Below are 17,357 nucleotides of genomic sequence, written 5' to 3' on the forward strand. Positions count from 1 at the left end.
GGTGTTCATGTTGCAGATATGAGAAAGGTCCATCAGAGCAGGATCCAGGGATGCCTTGTATGCCATGAATACAATAATCAGCTTTCAGCAGTCTGTAGGGAAAAAGATACAGAGATAGGACTTTGAGATGATCTGCACAGGACATTGCGTTTTATGTTCTGTATTCTTTTTGTGACGAATGTCTGTGGTCATTATAGTTCTTGCATGTGCCTGGTCAGGTACATACTGAAAGGTACATTATACTCAGTGACTGGTTTTGATGAGGCTAAACACAACAGTACAATGACTTCCCTGGACGTAGATACCATGTCTTTACTTATAAGTTGAGTGAAAAGAATGATTTTATTACTACCTTAGACACATGTTGGTTGAAAACCAGCTTACTATCTAAACGTGTACCCAAATCTCTGACTACCCTGCCTAGCTTTAGGGGTGGTTTATCAATGATGTAGTTTCCCGGAGTGGTCAACTTCTCAAAGGTACTATTATGCATTGCTTGACACTGAGTTTTAAGCCATGGCTTTGGCACCAGTCATTTGTCTGTGTTAGACCTTCTTGAAGGATGTTAGTACTTGGAGGGGGAGGTTCTAGGACTGCTCCTAACTTGCAATCATCTGCAAATTTGGTAGGCCAGAGGCTTGTGACACTGGCCTTGACGTCTGAAAACTAGATGCCAAAGATGGGTGGACAAAGCACAGAGCCCTGGGGGACTCCAGTGGTGACCAGCTTCTCTATGGAGATGGTCTCTCAAATCCTAACTCCCAGAGTCCTATCTAAGAGCAAGCTTGTAATCCAGTGAGCTACATAGTGTTTATCCTAATTCCTTGAGTTTGTTTACAATTCCCAGGAGAGGCATTCTAGAAAATCTTAGCTAGGTCAAGGTAGACAGTATGCTCTGTTTTGGCCTTCATCCATTGCCTTAGTGATCATCTCAAAGATGTCCATCAGGTTAAGTAGGCATGACCTGCCTTTTATGAAACAAAACCAGGTTGGGTTCATTATCTGTAGGTCTCCTATATCATTGTTAATCATTTCCATGATGATTTGATTTTTTCCTATGGCTTTGCATATGGGACTAATCAGACTAATGGGGCTGAAGTTCCTTGGATCCATTGATGATCCACCCTTGAGCAGAAGGATGATCATTGCAGTCTTCCATTGATGTGGCACGAAACCTGTATGGATGAAGTGGCCCTGATAGGTCATAATTCAGGCTATTTAACAGGAGATAAGATTCCTCTCAATCAGAAAAAGTTGTGGACAGTAATTAATAAAGAGTTGAAATATTGCATCTGGGAGGGGAACGGTGCAAGAGGCAAGTGGGATAAATGGATCCTTCAAACAGAACAAGGAAGTTTAGGATTACCTGATTTAAAGTGATATTTAAGAACTATACAGTCAAGGCTCTTATACATAACAGAAGCAGAAAGTTGCAATTCAAAGTGGAAAGGACTGATGATGAAGTTGGGAGGGGGGATTCAAGAAATAATGAGAGTGGGATTTTGGACACAGATCCTTAAGGAGAATAATGGTCATACATAATATTATATTCATAGCAGAAAGTATACTAAGAACTAAGTCATCATGGGAATGAAGAAAGAAGATTATGCTGATAGGGATGACTGAAATTAGGGAAACAGAGAATAGGAAATGGGGGGCTGGAATTTACTGCTAGAAGATGGAAAAGGAAACAAAATATGTACTTACCATAATGTTCCATCTGTGTTGTCTATTTTCATTTTCCTCAACTAATGGGATTGGATCCAATCCTCGGATCTGCCTCGGCTGTTTTACTAGCTCATGCCCACCAATGGCCTATTGATCCTTCCCTGTCAGTAATGCACCACCACTAACATCCCTCAGATCTTGTTTGCAGCTTGACAGGAAGCCTATAAAAGAAGTACCATAACTGGAGTTCAGTACAAAGGACACAGGTGTCCTGAAGTAGCTCATTCCTCCAGAAGTCAGTTCTAAAAAATGGAGGGGGCTGGTGGGTAGGGAGTTGAGGAAGAATGAAAATGGATAACACCGATGAAACCATATGATAAGTACATGACTTCTTTATCTAATGATGTCCATTTTCATGCCTTCTTCAACAAATGGGATAGAGTCCCGAGCTACCTAAATTCCTGAGTGGATTCTAAGGAAGGATATTCCTAAGTACGGTTGAGCCAAAGGCTGCCCTTCCCCTTGAGACCAAATATAGTTTGCAAGGAGTAATAAAGGTATGAGGATTTGACCAAGTTGCAGATGCACATATATCGTCCATAGAAGCCCTAGATTGGAATACAGCATACGTTGCCATGGATATGGTTGAATGAGCCTTAAATGGGTTTGGTAAGCAGAGATTCAATTTGTTATAGATAAAGGAGATGCAATTTGTTGGCCATCGAGCTATAGTTACCATTGTAACTGATTCGCCAAATTTGTTATGGGCAAAGAAAACAAATAACTGATCTGTCTCCCTAATCTCTTTTGTTTTGTGTAGGTAGAAACATAATTGTCTATGAACATCCAGTAAGTACGGCATATATTCCCCTTTATACAAATAAATCTGTATGTGGGAAAAATACTGGCAAGTTAATGGATTGGTTAATGTTGGGGGCTTAGAAGGTCATGCCTGAAGTTCAGAAATTCTTCTAGCAGATGCAATTGCAACTAAAAAGACAGTTTTACAGGTCAAAAATTTAAGATCACATTTATCTACAGGTTCAAAGGGAAAGTCTATTAAGGTTTGCAGTACCAAATTAAATCCCATGGCGGCATGGTATCTTTAAACAGGGGTCTTAGCAGAAGAGAACCTTTCAAAAATATTTTACACAGTTTAGAGGAAGCCAAGGAAGAATTTTGAAATCTCACATGAAAGTTAGAGATTGCTGCGAGTTGCATTTTAATACTTAACGAGCCAGCAACTTAATTAAACAAGCTCACTAAAAATTCTAGAACAGAATGAACTGGAGCTAAGAAGGGGTCTATCTGATTCTGTTCTGCCAATAAACAAACCTTCTCCATTTACTCATGTAGTTTCCTAGTAGAAGGCTTATGGGAAGATAAAACTATGGAATGAACAGGGGAAGAAAGCATTGGTTGCCTGGCTATGAAAAGGAATTGGAGAAACCATGGTATTAGTTTGAGATTCGAGATATCCAGGTGAATCATGCCTATGGAGTGAGACAGAAGGTCTGGAATTGGATACAGAATCCAAGGTGGGTATAGCAGAAGGGGAACTAAATCTGCCAAGGCCAGTAAAGTGCAATGAGGATGACTTTGCTGTTCAACTGTGCTGCTTTCTGAAGGAATTTGGGAATTAGGGGAGGTGGAGGATAAGCATGAAGAAGACTGGGCAGACAATCATGGAGCAGAGCATCCATTGGCGATTCCCACAGTGGGGGGAATCAGGGCAAAGAAGCTGATGTACTTGTTGTATAGGGGAGATGTAAAAAGATCACAGCAAGGCTGCCCCCACCTAATGAAAATCATTTCTGTCACTTGAGAGACCACACATGAAGTGGTAAAATGGACCTGCTCAGTTTGTCTGCTATCATACTGGACTCTCCTGGAGTATGTGTTGCTATTGTAAAGTGGTCGAAAGTTATCACCCATTGCCACACTCTGAGGACTTCTCAACACGGGATACAATCTGGTTTTCCCTTGCTTGTGGATGTAACAAACTACTGACATGTCTGCCCAGATTGCAATTGTTGCAAGAGAAAGAGGGTCATGGAATGCCTTCAATGCTAACACACTGCTCCTATATCCAGAACAGTGATATTCAGGTTTCTATATGGGACCAAATGCCTTGGCACATTTTTCCCAGGAAGTGTCCACCCCTGCCCAATCTGGAAAGTGTCCTTGGTCACTATGTCCTTGGTCTGAGGGAGACTGAAAGGATGACCTTGTAACATTTGCTCTGACTGCATCAACCATGAAACTCATTGTTTGTATACCTGGGTTATTCTTATCTTCGCAGAAATGGGATGAGAAAGCATTGCCTATTGTGTTGCTAGCATCCACTGAAGAATTCTCATGTGGAATCTTGTTAAGGGAACTAAAAATATTACTGCTGACACTGATCCCAGGGCTTACAGAATCAATTGGGCTGAAATTCTGGAACTGCAAAATTATCTTCTTGACCTATGTCCTTATTGCTTACACTCAACAGAGGAAGAGAAATTACCATAGATACTGTGCTAAAGACTGTTCCTATCAATTGTAATGTCTGAGTTGGTTGCAGATGAGACTTTTTGTAATTTATGCTTATTCCAAAATGCGAACAGGTCTGTAACACCTGATACCAAGCTTCTGTCAGTCGATGCTTGGTTGGGGTGGTAATGACACAGTCATCTAAATATGGAAACACCCAAAATCCTTGCAGTATTAAATGAGCTACAACCACTGGAATGCACTTAGTGCACACCCTGGGGGTTGTGGTGAGGCCAAAGGGGAGTGCTCTGAACGGAAAGTGACTGGCTCCCAGCCAGAAGCATAAGTACCTCCTGAATTGTCTGTTCATTTTTATGTGATAGTATGCATGCTGAAGATCTATCGGCTTCATCCAGTTGTCCTTGCCCAGAAAGAGCAGAATGGACTGAACCATGAACATCCAGAAATTTGTGTGTCGAGCCGACTTGTTGAAAACACTGAGATCCAAAATTGGTCTCCAGTCCCCTGTTTTCTTTGGCATTAAAAAAAACCTTGAGTAAGTTCCAGATCCCATCTGGTCTGAAGGGACTTCTTGGATGAATCTGTTTTCTAGCAGCTTTTGATTTTTAGTGCTGCTGCTTTCCTCTGATGGAACATCGGGAATTTTCCTGGGTAATGGAGAAGGTAGGGAAAAGGGAATTATGTAACCTCTGGAAATAATTCTCTGCACTCAACTGTCTTTTGTAATACTTAGCCAGGGTCTCTGGTGCAGCGATAAGTGATCCCGAACTGTCTCCAGAGGTAGGAAATTGGGCCTACATTCAGGAGTGCTGAAAAGGTCTGTTGGAAAAGGAAGCTCTAGACCCCTAGTTTTGCTGGCCTCCTCTGCCATGGGGGCGTCCTCTTCCCTTATCACTCCTCCCTCTACCTCTGGGAGAACTAACTCCATATGTGCCCTGGAAAGGATCTTGAGACTTCCTGAACCATATTTTTTGACCTCCCCTTTGATTCCTGGAAAAGGTCCTTTGAGGGGTCAAAAATGCATGACCATGGCAGACAGGGTCTTTCCATCTTTCTCACACCCAGGGATTATGTTCTTTACTGTGAGGCCAAACAAAGATGTACCGTCAAAGGTAGTATTGATAAATGATGACTTGATGGGATCTGTAAAATCACAGAGGCACACCCAGGCATGTCTCCTGATGGAAATGCCTGAACCCACAGTCCTAGAGGTGCCTCCTGCAGCTTGATAAATAAGCCTCATCGACAAATTGGATATAGCCTGTAGGGTAGCTAACTGAAAGACTAATGAAGATTAAGCCTCAGCAGTTCCAGTTCCAGAAAGATTTGGATAAATCTTTAATCAAATCTCTTTCTAGCCTAGTGAAATGTGCTGAGTAGATCAGCAATCTAAGTGCAAATGTCAATGAACCATAAACACACTTCCCAAATCTGTCTCTCACCTGTGACTCTTATTAGGAAGATGGACAGAGGAATTCTGTTCAGTGGGTTCCTTTTTTGTAGCCAGAGCCGCAGCCATGGCATCTACTGGGACCCTTTTACTCCAATAACCACAGCCTACTGGTGGAGCCAGAATCCTGTCTGGTCTCTTGGGGACTGGCCCAATTATATAAGGTTCCTTCCATGCCTGCCTGGACATCAAATCAATGAGCTCATCAGCTAGCAGAGTAACACAGAAGGTAGATGGAGCAGTACCAAATGCTTCCAGAAATACAAATTCCTCAGGAGAAGGGTTTTTGGAAGAACAGCCACCCCTTTGTTTTAGGATCTCAAGAATGTCAATAAATGAGATGTCATCAGGTGATGATTTGTGGGACCCCTCCCCTACATCTAAATCAGTATCCTCAGTGACTGACTCCTGAGAAGACTCCAAGTGCCTCCTTTTGCATTTTCTCTTCCTAGGGACTTCCTTGGTGGGGTGATCTGAAGAAGTATTATAAGAGATCAAAATACCCTGCTGGGTAGAACTTCCAAGATGGCTGCACATTGAGCAACAGCTTAAATCTAGCTCTCCCAGTGTGAAAACAGAAACTCAGCAAAGAAGGCCAGTAGACTTTTGTGTTTACGAGTAAGTTTCAGTAAATGGCTAATAAGTGTACTACCAGGATGCAGGAAAAAAGAAATACAGAACACATGAAAAAAATCAGCTACAAACAGTGAGGAAGAAACACTGGCTGTGGAAAGTTCTGCAGCTGTTCAGAAAAAGCAATGCGACCTCCAGACGACTTCCAGTAACCTACAGGAAGATATAAGACAACTGCACACATACCTGGTTTAAATATAAAAAAATTGATGAGTATATCAATACAAATAACAAAAGGCTGGAAAAAATGGAAGAAGCTTTAAACAGATATTCAGATGAGGTGATAAAGCTGCAGCAATCGGAGGTTGAAATGAAGAAATGGCTGGCTGAATATGAGACTGCTCAGGAAGAGATATTTCAAAAAATAATAGAATTAGAAGAAGGAGCACGTAGGTAAAATTGGAGACTTTCAGCTTTACCAGAAATGCTGGAAGGAACAGACTATGAAAGCAGAAATAAGCAACTGGACTGGTATTCCACAACAGGAGTTGTTAGCTGAAAGGGCACATTGTGTGTATGCTCCAAACCTGGCTTTGAGAAAGCAACTTGCACCTTTAATAGTAATGATGCAATCCTACCAGCAGAAGGAGGTGATTCTGACAAAACTCTGGCAGAAGTTGAAAATACTAAAAGTGTGAGACAGCAGAGTGAGGAGTAAATTCATTCCACTATTAAGGGAATGTTTAGTCCCAGGTGTCAGATTCAAACTGCTGTACCCAACTGTCTTCAAGGTACTCTTCCTTGGAGGGACAAAATCATTACAATGCAATTATATTAGTGAAATGTGGCAGAACAAGAACACCTGGAAATATGTACTTTTTCAGAACTTGTTGGACTTGTGGGGCACTCTAAAGTATATACCCTACTTCAAGTCATTAATGTTTGGAAGAATGCTTTGAGAAGGGGAAGAGAAGGGATAAAGTTTCTTAAGTAAAGGAAACATTTTTTCTTAAAAGTACTATTTGCGTGGTGTATGGTTTCTTTGCATGCTATATGATAAAGTTTTCTCAGTTATTTTAACTATAATGGGGATTGAAAATATGTGCTGCTGTTCTTTTTTTTTGCTTTCTTTCTCCCATCTCTCTTTCTTCTTCTTCAGTTTTAATAAATGTAGACAGTAAGGACCTTACACTGATTTATTAACATGTTTTAAGAGAAAGCGCGTAAATGAAAACATATTGAATATCACAAGGCTTTTTTCTAGCAAATGAATGTATGTTTAATAGCAATTCTGTATCTGGCCCTCATGTCTCAATGCAAACAATCTGATAAAGAGAAATTGGTTACAGTCTGGTGGACAGTGATTTGCTGGGAAAAAAATAAATGAGAAAATGCCTAGGAGATCATGTTCTCTGAAAGCATTCAGGGTTTCTCCCAGCTGGGACAGCTATAAAGATCAGACAAAACCAGATAGCACTTGGTAGAAGCACAGGTTGCACCATGTGGCTTAGCATAGATAACCTTTCCTTTTTAGGTTACCTCAAGTCTGTTAGTGTAGCTGTCAGTTTATGCCATTTGTTCCTATTAGGAGGATAAAACTTCAATATTTGAAGATGTACATACTTTTGTGTGTTAGTATTAAATTAATAGGTTTATGGTGTTATGGGGATATGTTTGTTTGTTTTTTGAGGGCTGTTATATACATAAAAGGTGGGAATAATACATTTTTAATACAATGTTGCGTTCTGTAATGTCTTTAAATGTCAATGGTCTTACAGATAAACACAAAAAAGAAGGAATAGTGAACTATACTAAAATGTAGAGTGCAAGTATTTATGTTACAGGAGACATACTTGGAAAGAAGTGAACATGTGAATTTGATAAAGAAAGGATATTAGGATGGTTATTCACCTGAATATCTGGGACAAAGGAAAAGGGGAGTACTTATATTAACTGCAAGTGGAGCTCCAACAGTGATAGAAAAACAATAATGGCATATTTGTAGTGCCAAGGGGCTACTGGCAAGGGAGGAGGATTACATTGGCATGTATTTACACTGTACCTAAAACTGCTATAATGGAGCATAAGAAAATTCTGCGAGAAATAATCAGTTTTCAGCAAGGAATGTTACTTATAGATGGGGAATGGAATTTGATTTGTAGTAGTGAAGATGCGCCTGGGATACCCAGAAGGGCAAGTATAACAATGGAGGGTAGATTTTTGAAGAAATGTATGAAAATATTTGGCATGAAAGAAGTGAATTCAGTAATAGGAATTTGTAGGGGATTTATACATTATTCCCCAAAATATAAAAAGTGGGCTCAGCTAGACAGAATTTACATTTCACAGGAATGTGTGCATTTAATAGAAGGTCTTGATACACGCCCAGTAACTATTTTAGATCATGCACCAGTAACTGAAATTAACAGGGTAATGAAATATAAATGAGACACTGGCACTTTCCCACCTATCTGTTGAAAAGAGAGGAATTTAAAGAATGCGTACTGGAGATTATTCAGGAGTTATTCCAGAAATTACTTCTGAAAATATAGCTAGGGAGTGGGATAAAATTAAGGTGGAGTTTAAAAACAGGGTGGAAATAAAAGAAAGGGAGCTATGGTTAAGAAGTAACCAAAATTATTTAGAGGGACTGACAAATGTTAAAAACAACAACAGGACCAACTGCAGAATGCTAAGCAGAAAATAAAGCCTTGATGATATGCACAGGTTTAGAAAGACTGCTGTTAAGCAACTATTTTTTGAAAATTAGTAGAGCACAAAACCTTTTAGCACAGCGACTTGTGCAATAGAAAGCAGAAAGAGCTGTCACCAAGCTTAGGGAGACTATAGCAAAGAAGGTAACAAGAGATCCTATCATGTAAGAGATATTAGAAATATTTTGAAAATTCTATGAAAGACTGTATAAAACAAAGAAATATGGAAAAGAAGAAAAGATACAAATGGAAATGTTTATGGAACAATTAAATATGCCAAGGTTAGAGGTAGATGTGGCTCAATTACTAATGGTTAGGATAGGAGGAGAGGAGATACAAATTGTAATGTATAGCCAATCCATAGGAAAGTCCCCAGGAATACATGGTATTCCTGTGGAAGTTTAGAAGCTAGGAGGGAAAAAATCTGATAAAAATCTGGAAGGTAGGAAGGAAAAGTATTTTAAGAGGAGGAGAAGTACCAACATCTTAAAAGAAAGCAGTGGTAGCTGTAATAGCTAAATACGGTAAAGCTCCATCAGATCCAGCTTCATACAGGTCTATTTCAATATTAAACCATGATTATAAAGTGTTCATGTCTATAATGGCTAAAAGAATGGCAAAAGTAATGCCAAAATTGATAGATATGGATCGATGTGGTTTTGTGGAGGGGAGGCATACATTTGACAACATTAGCAGAACACTGATGATCCAGATGGAAGCAGAATGTAAGAAAATACCATTGTTGTTGGTGAGTCCTGATGCAGAGAAAGCATTTGACAGAGTAAGTTGGGACTTTATTAGCACAGCAATGGAAATATTTGCATTTCCTGAAGAAATTATAAGATTGACTAGGGGGATATTTGAGGGCTCAAAGGCAAAAAATTAAAGTAGGTGGGGAACTCCCTGATAATTAATGCTTGAGCAGAGAAACAAGGCAGGGGTGTCCTCTTTCCCCTTTGTTATTTGCATTATATCTAGAACCATTGGCAAAGAAGATAATGGACTCATAAATTCAAAGATATAATTGGTATGTAGTCAAGAAAAGCTGACTGTATTTGCAGATGATATAATTTTATACCTGACAAAACCACAAAATCAGAAAGAGACATTACACTGTTATAAAACATTTTGAGAGAGTTTCACATCTTTTCAGGATACAAAATGAATGAAGCTAAAGCAAAGGCAAACGTGGTAAATTATTTATCCACATTTGAATTGGTTCATTTTATCATGTGCTCATAAATATGGATATTACTGAAGTATTTAAGGAGAATGGATTAAAAATTATTCTGGTGTGGCAGCTACGGGTATGTGGGAAGAGACTAAACAAAAGCTAATTAAAAAAATGGGAAAAATGGAAGCTTTATTATATGGATATGGATAGTAAGATACAAGCAGTTAGAATGTTTTTAGTCCCTTTAGTCTTATACACAGCTCAGGCATATAAATAAAGAGCTGAAATAATTTATCTGGGAGGGAAAGACTGCAAAAATCAAGTGGGATAAGCTGATTCTTCCAGAAGAACATGGTGGATTGGGATTACCCAATTTGAATGGGTATTTCACAGCTACACAGTTAAGGCTCCTATACACAGCACAAGCAGAAAACTATAATTCTAAGTGGAAAGGGATGATGATGAAACAGGGGGGAAGCTCAAGAAACAAGGAGAGACTGGGATTTTGGATGTAGGATTTAAGGAGGACAACAATAATCATACAGAATATTATAACTATAAAGTAGCAGAAAGTATTCTAAGAACTAAGCCAGCATGGGAATGGAGAAAGGAGATTCTGACAATAGGAATGACTGCAATTAGGGTTACAGACAATAGGCAAGATGGGGCTGGAATTTACTGGAGTAAATTGGCAAAGGGATAAAGGTATTGGGAGCAAATAACTAGCAAGGAAAAGATGATTGAATGGGAAGACGCTAAGAATTTATTTGGACTGCAGGTTAGAGATTATCCTCCCTATCAAGGACTGATATCAGAGTATAGGCAAAGAGAAAGAAACTGGGAGGTCCTAAATTAAAGAACAGCACTGATAGGGTTTTTAGTAGAATCTACAACAGAAGTTGTCATTAAAAAAGGAACAATTAGTACACCCTATAAAATATTGTATGATAACTATAAGAATCAATTAGAGGAGGTCAGAAAGGATTGGGAAGAGAGACTAGATAAGCAATACACAAAGAAACAATGGGAGGATGTGTGTATGCCCCCCAAATATGCAACACAATATAGAAGATTTAGGATTTTTGCTTGAAAATGTTTACATAGATATTTTTATGCCCTGAGTAGACTCCAGAGAATTTTTCCTCAGGTAGACTGCAAATGTTTTAGGTGTGATGGGGAAAAATAGTTAACTGAGAATATATATTTTGGGGAGTGTGATGAGCTGGCAGACTTTAAGGATTCCCTGTGGAATGCACTTTCAAAGATACTGGGTGGGCAGACTGATATGATGAGGGAGATGATTTTTCTGAGCTATGATACAGAATCAGAATTGCCTAGATGTAGTAAGGCCTTGCTGTGTCTAATTATGGTGGCTGCAAAAAAGCATTTACTAGTAAATGGAAATCAAAATCTAAACCAGCTATACTAGAAGCAAAGAATATAGTAACAGAGATAAAATAACTGGAACTGGGATCTTGAGAAAAGGGTAGAAGCAAACTACATAGGAAAAATGGGAACTGTGGGAACAATACATACAGGGAAGAAATTAAGTTCAAAAGAAGGCAGGACTTAAACAAGTTATGTAATGTTTGACTGAAAATGATTGGGCAGATAAGTAATGTACAATGTATGCAACTGGGAGTGTGTCAGTATGGATTTTGATGTAAAATGCTTGCAACTAGGATTGTGTTGGTGTGGTTTTTTTCATTTATATAAATGTATGATTGCCTATGTTGCAAGTGATGGTTTAATAAAGATGGGAGGACAGGAACTGAATAATTTATGTAATGTTGCTTAGGTTGTATGATATATAGCAATATATGTGAAGTATAATGTTTATAAACATGAACTTGTTCGTACAGTTTTATTGCTTTTATATAAATGTAAATTTGCCTATGTCACAAGTGATAATTCAATAAAGGTGTTTAAAACAAGAGGGTGGATCCAAGGGGGAAGGACCCATCTGACATGTCAAAGCAGAGAACACACTCTACAGTACCTCAGAGGCAGACCGCTCCTGGGAGAAAAAAGCCAATGGAGCTGAAAAAGTGAATTTCTGTCTGACACTTCCCTCCACCCCAAGAGCAATCAACCCAAGGCTGAAGGTGGAGCTGAGCTTTCCAGTGCCAAAGCTCTGAAAGGGAGAGATGGCTCCGAAAACCTCAAAGTTGATCCCATCCTTGGATCTGACAGGAAAACGTTGGCTCTGAGAGTCATCTGGCTCCAGTGCAGTCAGAGCAATAGTCAGATCCAAAAATTCTGTTCTCTTCAGATCCAAATGAGATGGACCTGGAAGGCTCGGATCAGAGGACTCTAAAACCACAGGTTGAATTAGAGAAAGAGCTATTATCAGCAGAGTGGTAGATGCAGGAACCATGAAAACTCCCTTCTGAATTTGCTCTGTGAAAAAATGTCCTCATCCTCTCCACATCCACATCTATGAGACTCCAGGAACAATGAGAGGTTACCAGGGAAGGCAAGTTTGAGTGCCTCTCTAAAAAGGGAGAGGGCACCCTGGAAGGAACCAGAGCCAGACTTAGTGAATATATAGTTCTTGGTAAAAGCTTCAGATCCAAAATATGTTTGGTCGGATCTGAGGTTGTAAGATCCGAAATGTGTGTGGTCAGATCTGATGATGGTTGGTTCAGATGTAGCTTTGGATCCAGTCTTTCTTTCTTTCTCCTTGGTTCAGAAGAAGTAGAGGCTGGAGAATCTAAGGACCTAGACCTACTTTGATGAGTCTTTAGATTTATGTTTGGGAGATTAAACCCCAGCAATGGCTTCAGAAAAGGGAGCTGGCAGTAATCCCTTCAAGATCAGCTTATTTTTCCTGTCAGCTAAAGCTAAGAGGTTGAACCCACGACAAATACTACAGTCCTGTTGCAGGTGTTCTGGTCCAAAACAATAGATACAAAGAGAATGGGCATGTGACAAAGGCAACTTGTGCCTACACTTTATCACATTTGTTAAAACCTGCTGCACCCTTCTCAGACGTCTCCGTAGTTAAAAGAAAAGAGTTAAAGTAAACTTTTGTATTTAAGAACTACAATAAAAAACTTGCAGAAAAAAAAGAAAATACCAACAATGGTAATTACAGAATTTACACAGTGTGTAAAGAAGGCAAAGGGAAGGAGATAGGTCTACCATGATCGTAGAGAAATTTTAAAGCCAAAAATCCCTCAAGAAGAAAAACGGAGATTAAAGATGAAAGAAATAGTTGTTTATAGAAGAATTTAAGATTTAGATAAGAAAAATGAACTTATCTCCAACTGAAGACTAGGAATCTGAAGGTGTCCATGTCTAAACGCTAAAGCAGCAAATGAGATCTGAGGGATGTCTGGGGTGGTGCATTATTGGTAAGGAATGAGCTTGAGAGTTTGATGGTGGTCACAAGCTAGTACAACTGCCAAGTCAGATCTGAGGATCGATCTGATCCTATTAGATGAAGAAGACATGAAAACTGATATCAGATCCAAGGTATTCAGAAGAAATACTTAGAAAGGGAAAGCTAATAGAAATGGAAGAGGCCAAGATGACATCTGAACTGCAGGCTAGAGATTGCAGGGACTGATATCAGAAGGTAGACAAGAGAAACGGATGGGGGAATCCTAAAGAAAGATCTGCACTAGTTGAGTTTTTAGTTGAATCTAGAATAGAAGCTGCTGTTAAAAAAGTGATAATTAGTAGGGTATAAAAAATACTGGGCAAAAACTATAGAAATCAGAGGAGGTAAGAAAAGATTGGGAAGAGAGAGTAGACAAGCAATTCAAAAAGAAGCAATGGAAAGATGTATGTATAGCTTGCAAAGACACAACAAAAATCGAAAAGATTTAGGATGTTTGCTTGGAAGTGTTTGTACAGGTACTTTTATACCTCAAGCAGACACTAAAGAATTTTTCCTTGGGTTGCTATCAAATGTTGGAGGTGTGAAGTGTAATGGGTTGGCAGACATTAAAAATTACCACCAGCCTACTCTGTCAGGAATACTGTGTGAGCAAATAAGTATAACTAAGGAAATTATTTTTTTTTAACCGGAATACAGGATTTGAATTGCCTAGACATAGTAAGGCCTTATTAAGTTTAATTCTGTTGGTTCTCAAAAAAAAAGCAGTTACTAGAAATTTGGAATCAAAGTATAAACCAACCATACTTGAAATCGTAAATATTGTAATAGAGACAGAAGAACTAGAAGTGGGATCTTTAGAAAAGGGCAGGAGCAAATTACATAACAAAAATGGAAACTGTGGGAACAATTCATGCAGAAAAATGTTTTGAAGGAGGGATGAGGTTTAAGAGAATGCAGGGATTGAACAATTTATATAATATTGGTTTGATTATATTGTATAAAACAGTGCATATGATGTATAATATTTGGAAATGTGAACTTGTTAATATTGTCTGAACACTTTTATATAAATATAAGTTTACCTATGTCACAAATGATAATTAAATAAAATGTTTAAGAAATACAGAAGAGCAACTCTCCATTCCACTAGCACATTAAACTGTACTAACCCATGAGAAAACTGGAAATGGCAAAACACATCATGGATTCACTGTAGTGTGCACTCGGTTTGCATAATATAAACATTTAAAATATGCAAGCATTTATCATCCCTTCCTGCTTTATTGGAGAAGAAACCTTTTGGTAACTCATGCTTATTAATTATTACAGGATGGCTGCCCGATCTCTCTTCCAGTTTTATCAATATAACATTATACATTACCTCTGTCTTCAATCAGATGGCAGCATCACTTTTAATTCCCATTTCAAATTTTAGCATTTCATTTTGAGACTTCAACATGGCTTCTTACTGCCGTCATTCCTGTATCACATTGCTAGTATAACTAACTATAAACATACTGTTAAAGTTTTCAAATTCTTGTATCCCCTTATACCGCTTATTTGAAGAAATTCCCTCAACATGCATATACTGACACTATATGCTGATTAGACACAGTTTCACTGAATGGATTTTGTGTGTTTATTTTGGTTTTACAACACTCGGGTCAGTTAAAAACTAATGACTTATCAAAAGAATGCCTGTTGAGATGGCTAATTGTCCTTCTGTAGCTATGGTCTTCCAGCATTTAAGGTGAGATTTTTGCATGAGGCTTTTCCTTCTCATTGTGATGGAAAGGCATATCTTGCTGTTTTAATTCTACTCTCAAGGTGTAAAGGGGAGAAAAAAGCTGATTTTTTTTTCTGCTTTTCTACAACAGCAAGTATAAGCTCAAGGTGTCGAACTTCTAAAACGTGCTGTTCTTCAGAACATTTACCTCAGCTCTCACACAATTAGCTACATTTTACACTGCAGTGCACTGCACCAAAGGAAACAATAATCATTGCAAACTAGTATGTTATAACAAACTCACTTGGTAAAAAGTATGGACAGTCAGTAATTGATCAGCAGAGCAATGCTGTACTGTGATCCATATTAGGAAGATGTTGAGAGTTTATAGCATCATAAACACTGGGATGTCACCAGCAGAAATAAGGGCGTAAGAACTCTCATATCACACAGTAACGCCTGCAGCAGACAGAATTCCATTAAATGCTCTGAAAGCAACACCAGAGTAATATTTGGTTTTACAATTAACCATCCTAAGCTGTTCAGCAGCATACTAGCCATTACAAAATGCTGGTTTCAACATAAACTATCCTTTTGTTTGGATGAAGTACTATCTTATGGTAAATGGAGAAATGGGTGATGTGGCCACACAAATTTTTGAGAGAACCTCAGCACCTCTTCCAAAAAGTGTGCATTATTTGTCCTAAAAACAATAAAAAAAATGGCTAGTCTTCCAAGATGTTGTACTAATGTAGAAAACCATATAAAAAAGTTTAAAAGTAAGATGTTCAAACACAGCAACAAGTTAAGTACAAGGAAAACATGACAGCTTACTAAAGAAATGATGCTTACATTTAAATATTAACACATCATAGCATACATGTGGGACAATAAACTGCATAATCTGAGTCATTAATTCAATCGAGATACTCCCACAAATCTCTTCATTCTGCCCCCATTTTACAAGCATTATATAGTGCTTCTCTAGCTATGCAACACTCTGTGCTGAACAGAGAGGAGATTAGGCACATTTTTACTGACAAAGTAATTTGACTGGAATAATTGGAAATAGCCGTGAACCAAACACTGAAAACTGAACAGTACAACCTTAAGGCAATAAGGATCTTTAGAAACATGCCCATCCAAATCACTGCTTCAACTTTTTCAAGTTGGTTTTATCACATTCCTTACCAAAGGACATTCAATAAAAAAAAACAAACTGTGGCAGCTAAAACACAGCCAGTATCCTTTACAAGAGCATGTCTTTAAAAAATAGCTGTTGCGATACAGTCCATATTGGTCATCGATTCCTACACTTTGACAAGATGCAAGTTTCGTGAGAGAATATAAATAACAAATACTGAAATCTATGTGAAGATGCCAGAAGAAGATGAGCGCAGAAGAACAAAATGATATAGTCCATCAGTCTTCTGACGAAAAATTCTATGTAGCAAAATGATTAGCAAGAAATCTTACAGGCTGTGACATACATACCAGCACTATGTCTGGTTCATTTTCATATAGGGGAGAAAAAGGAATTATTTTTACTTACAATAGATCTCAGCTTATATTCTTTCAGCAGGTCCAAGGAGGTTTTATAACAACTTGCTAGGTCCCTTTTATGGTTCTCACTAACATGACCTCTTGCGATAGGTCCGACTGTATGAATAACATCTAAAGAAAACACATATAAATGTTAATTTATGTCTGCCCAGGTACATACTATATAAGTGATATAATACAAGCCATTTTTTGACAAGAGTAACTTAGAAATGTATGACTGCACCTTGCACATGACTATTACAAAAGCAGAACCACTTAATAATCTAGGTAGAAAGCCTTCTTAGCTCCCTTCCCGTAAGACAATAATACGAATCAGAAGGCCACCTGTACCAGTGTAATCAAATGATTGCCTTTGAAGATAGGGATTAAATGAGTGCAGACAGTAAACAAGCTGTTATTTCCCAAGAAAAATGAATGCTCTGCATCGTAACTGATGCTTATGCCATAGGAAAGCAATCAAGAGAACCCTGCAGAGTGACGATCAACAGTAGGAGCAACGTACAACAACAGCTACATTCGTTATTATTTCTTACATCTGTTCTATCATAAGATGAGGATTATATGAGAAAAACATCACTGGTAGCTGCAATATATGGAGCACATAGCCTGCAATAAAATGCTTTAATTCCAGTATATACAATTACACT

General features: G+C 38.4%; 1 long non-coding RNA gene across 1 annotated transcript in view; it reads right to left on the reverse strand.

The window, feature by feature from the left end:
* Positions 1-16,815, reverse strand: part of LOC122789002 — a 1,379,952-nt gene extending 1,363,137 nt beyond the window's left edge. Inside the window, exon 1 of the long non-coding RNA XR_006362761.1 lies at positions 16,700-16,815. This is a non-coding gene — a long non-coding RNA (uncharacterized LOC122789002). The remainder of the gene's footprint in view (positions 1-16,699) is intronic.
* Positions 16,816-17,357: the final 542 nt, after the last annotated feature.

Source organism: Protopterus annectens, chromosome 1.part2 (assembly GCF_019279795.1).
Source record: "Protopterus annectens isolate FY-2018-M chromosome 1.part2, PAN1.0, whole genome shotgun sequence".
NCBI lineage: Eukaryota > Metazoa > Chordata > Ceratodontiformes > Protopteridae > Protopterus > Protopterus annectens.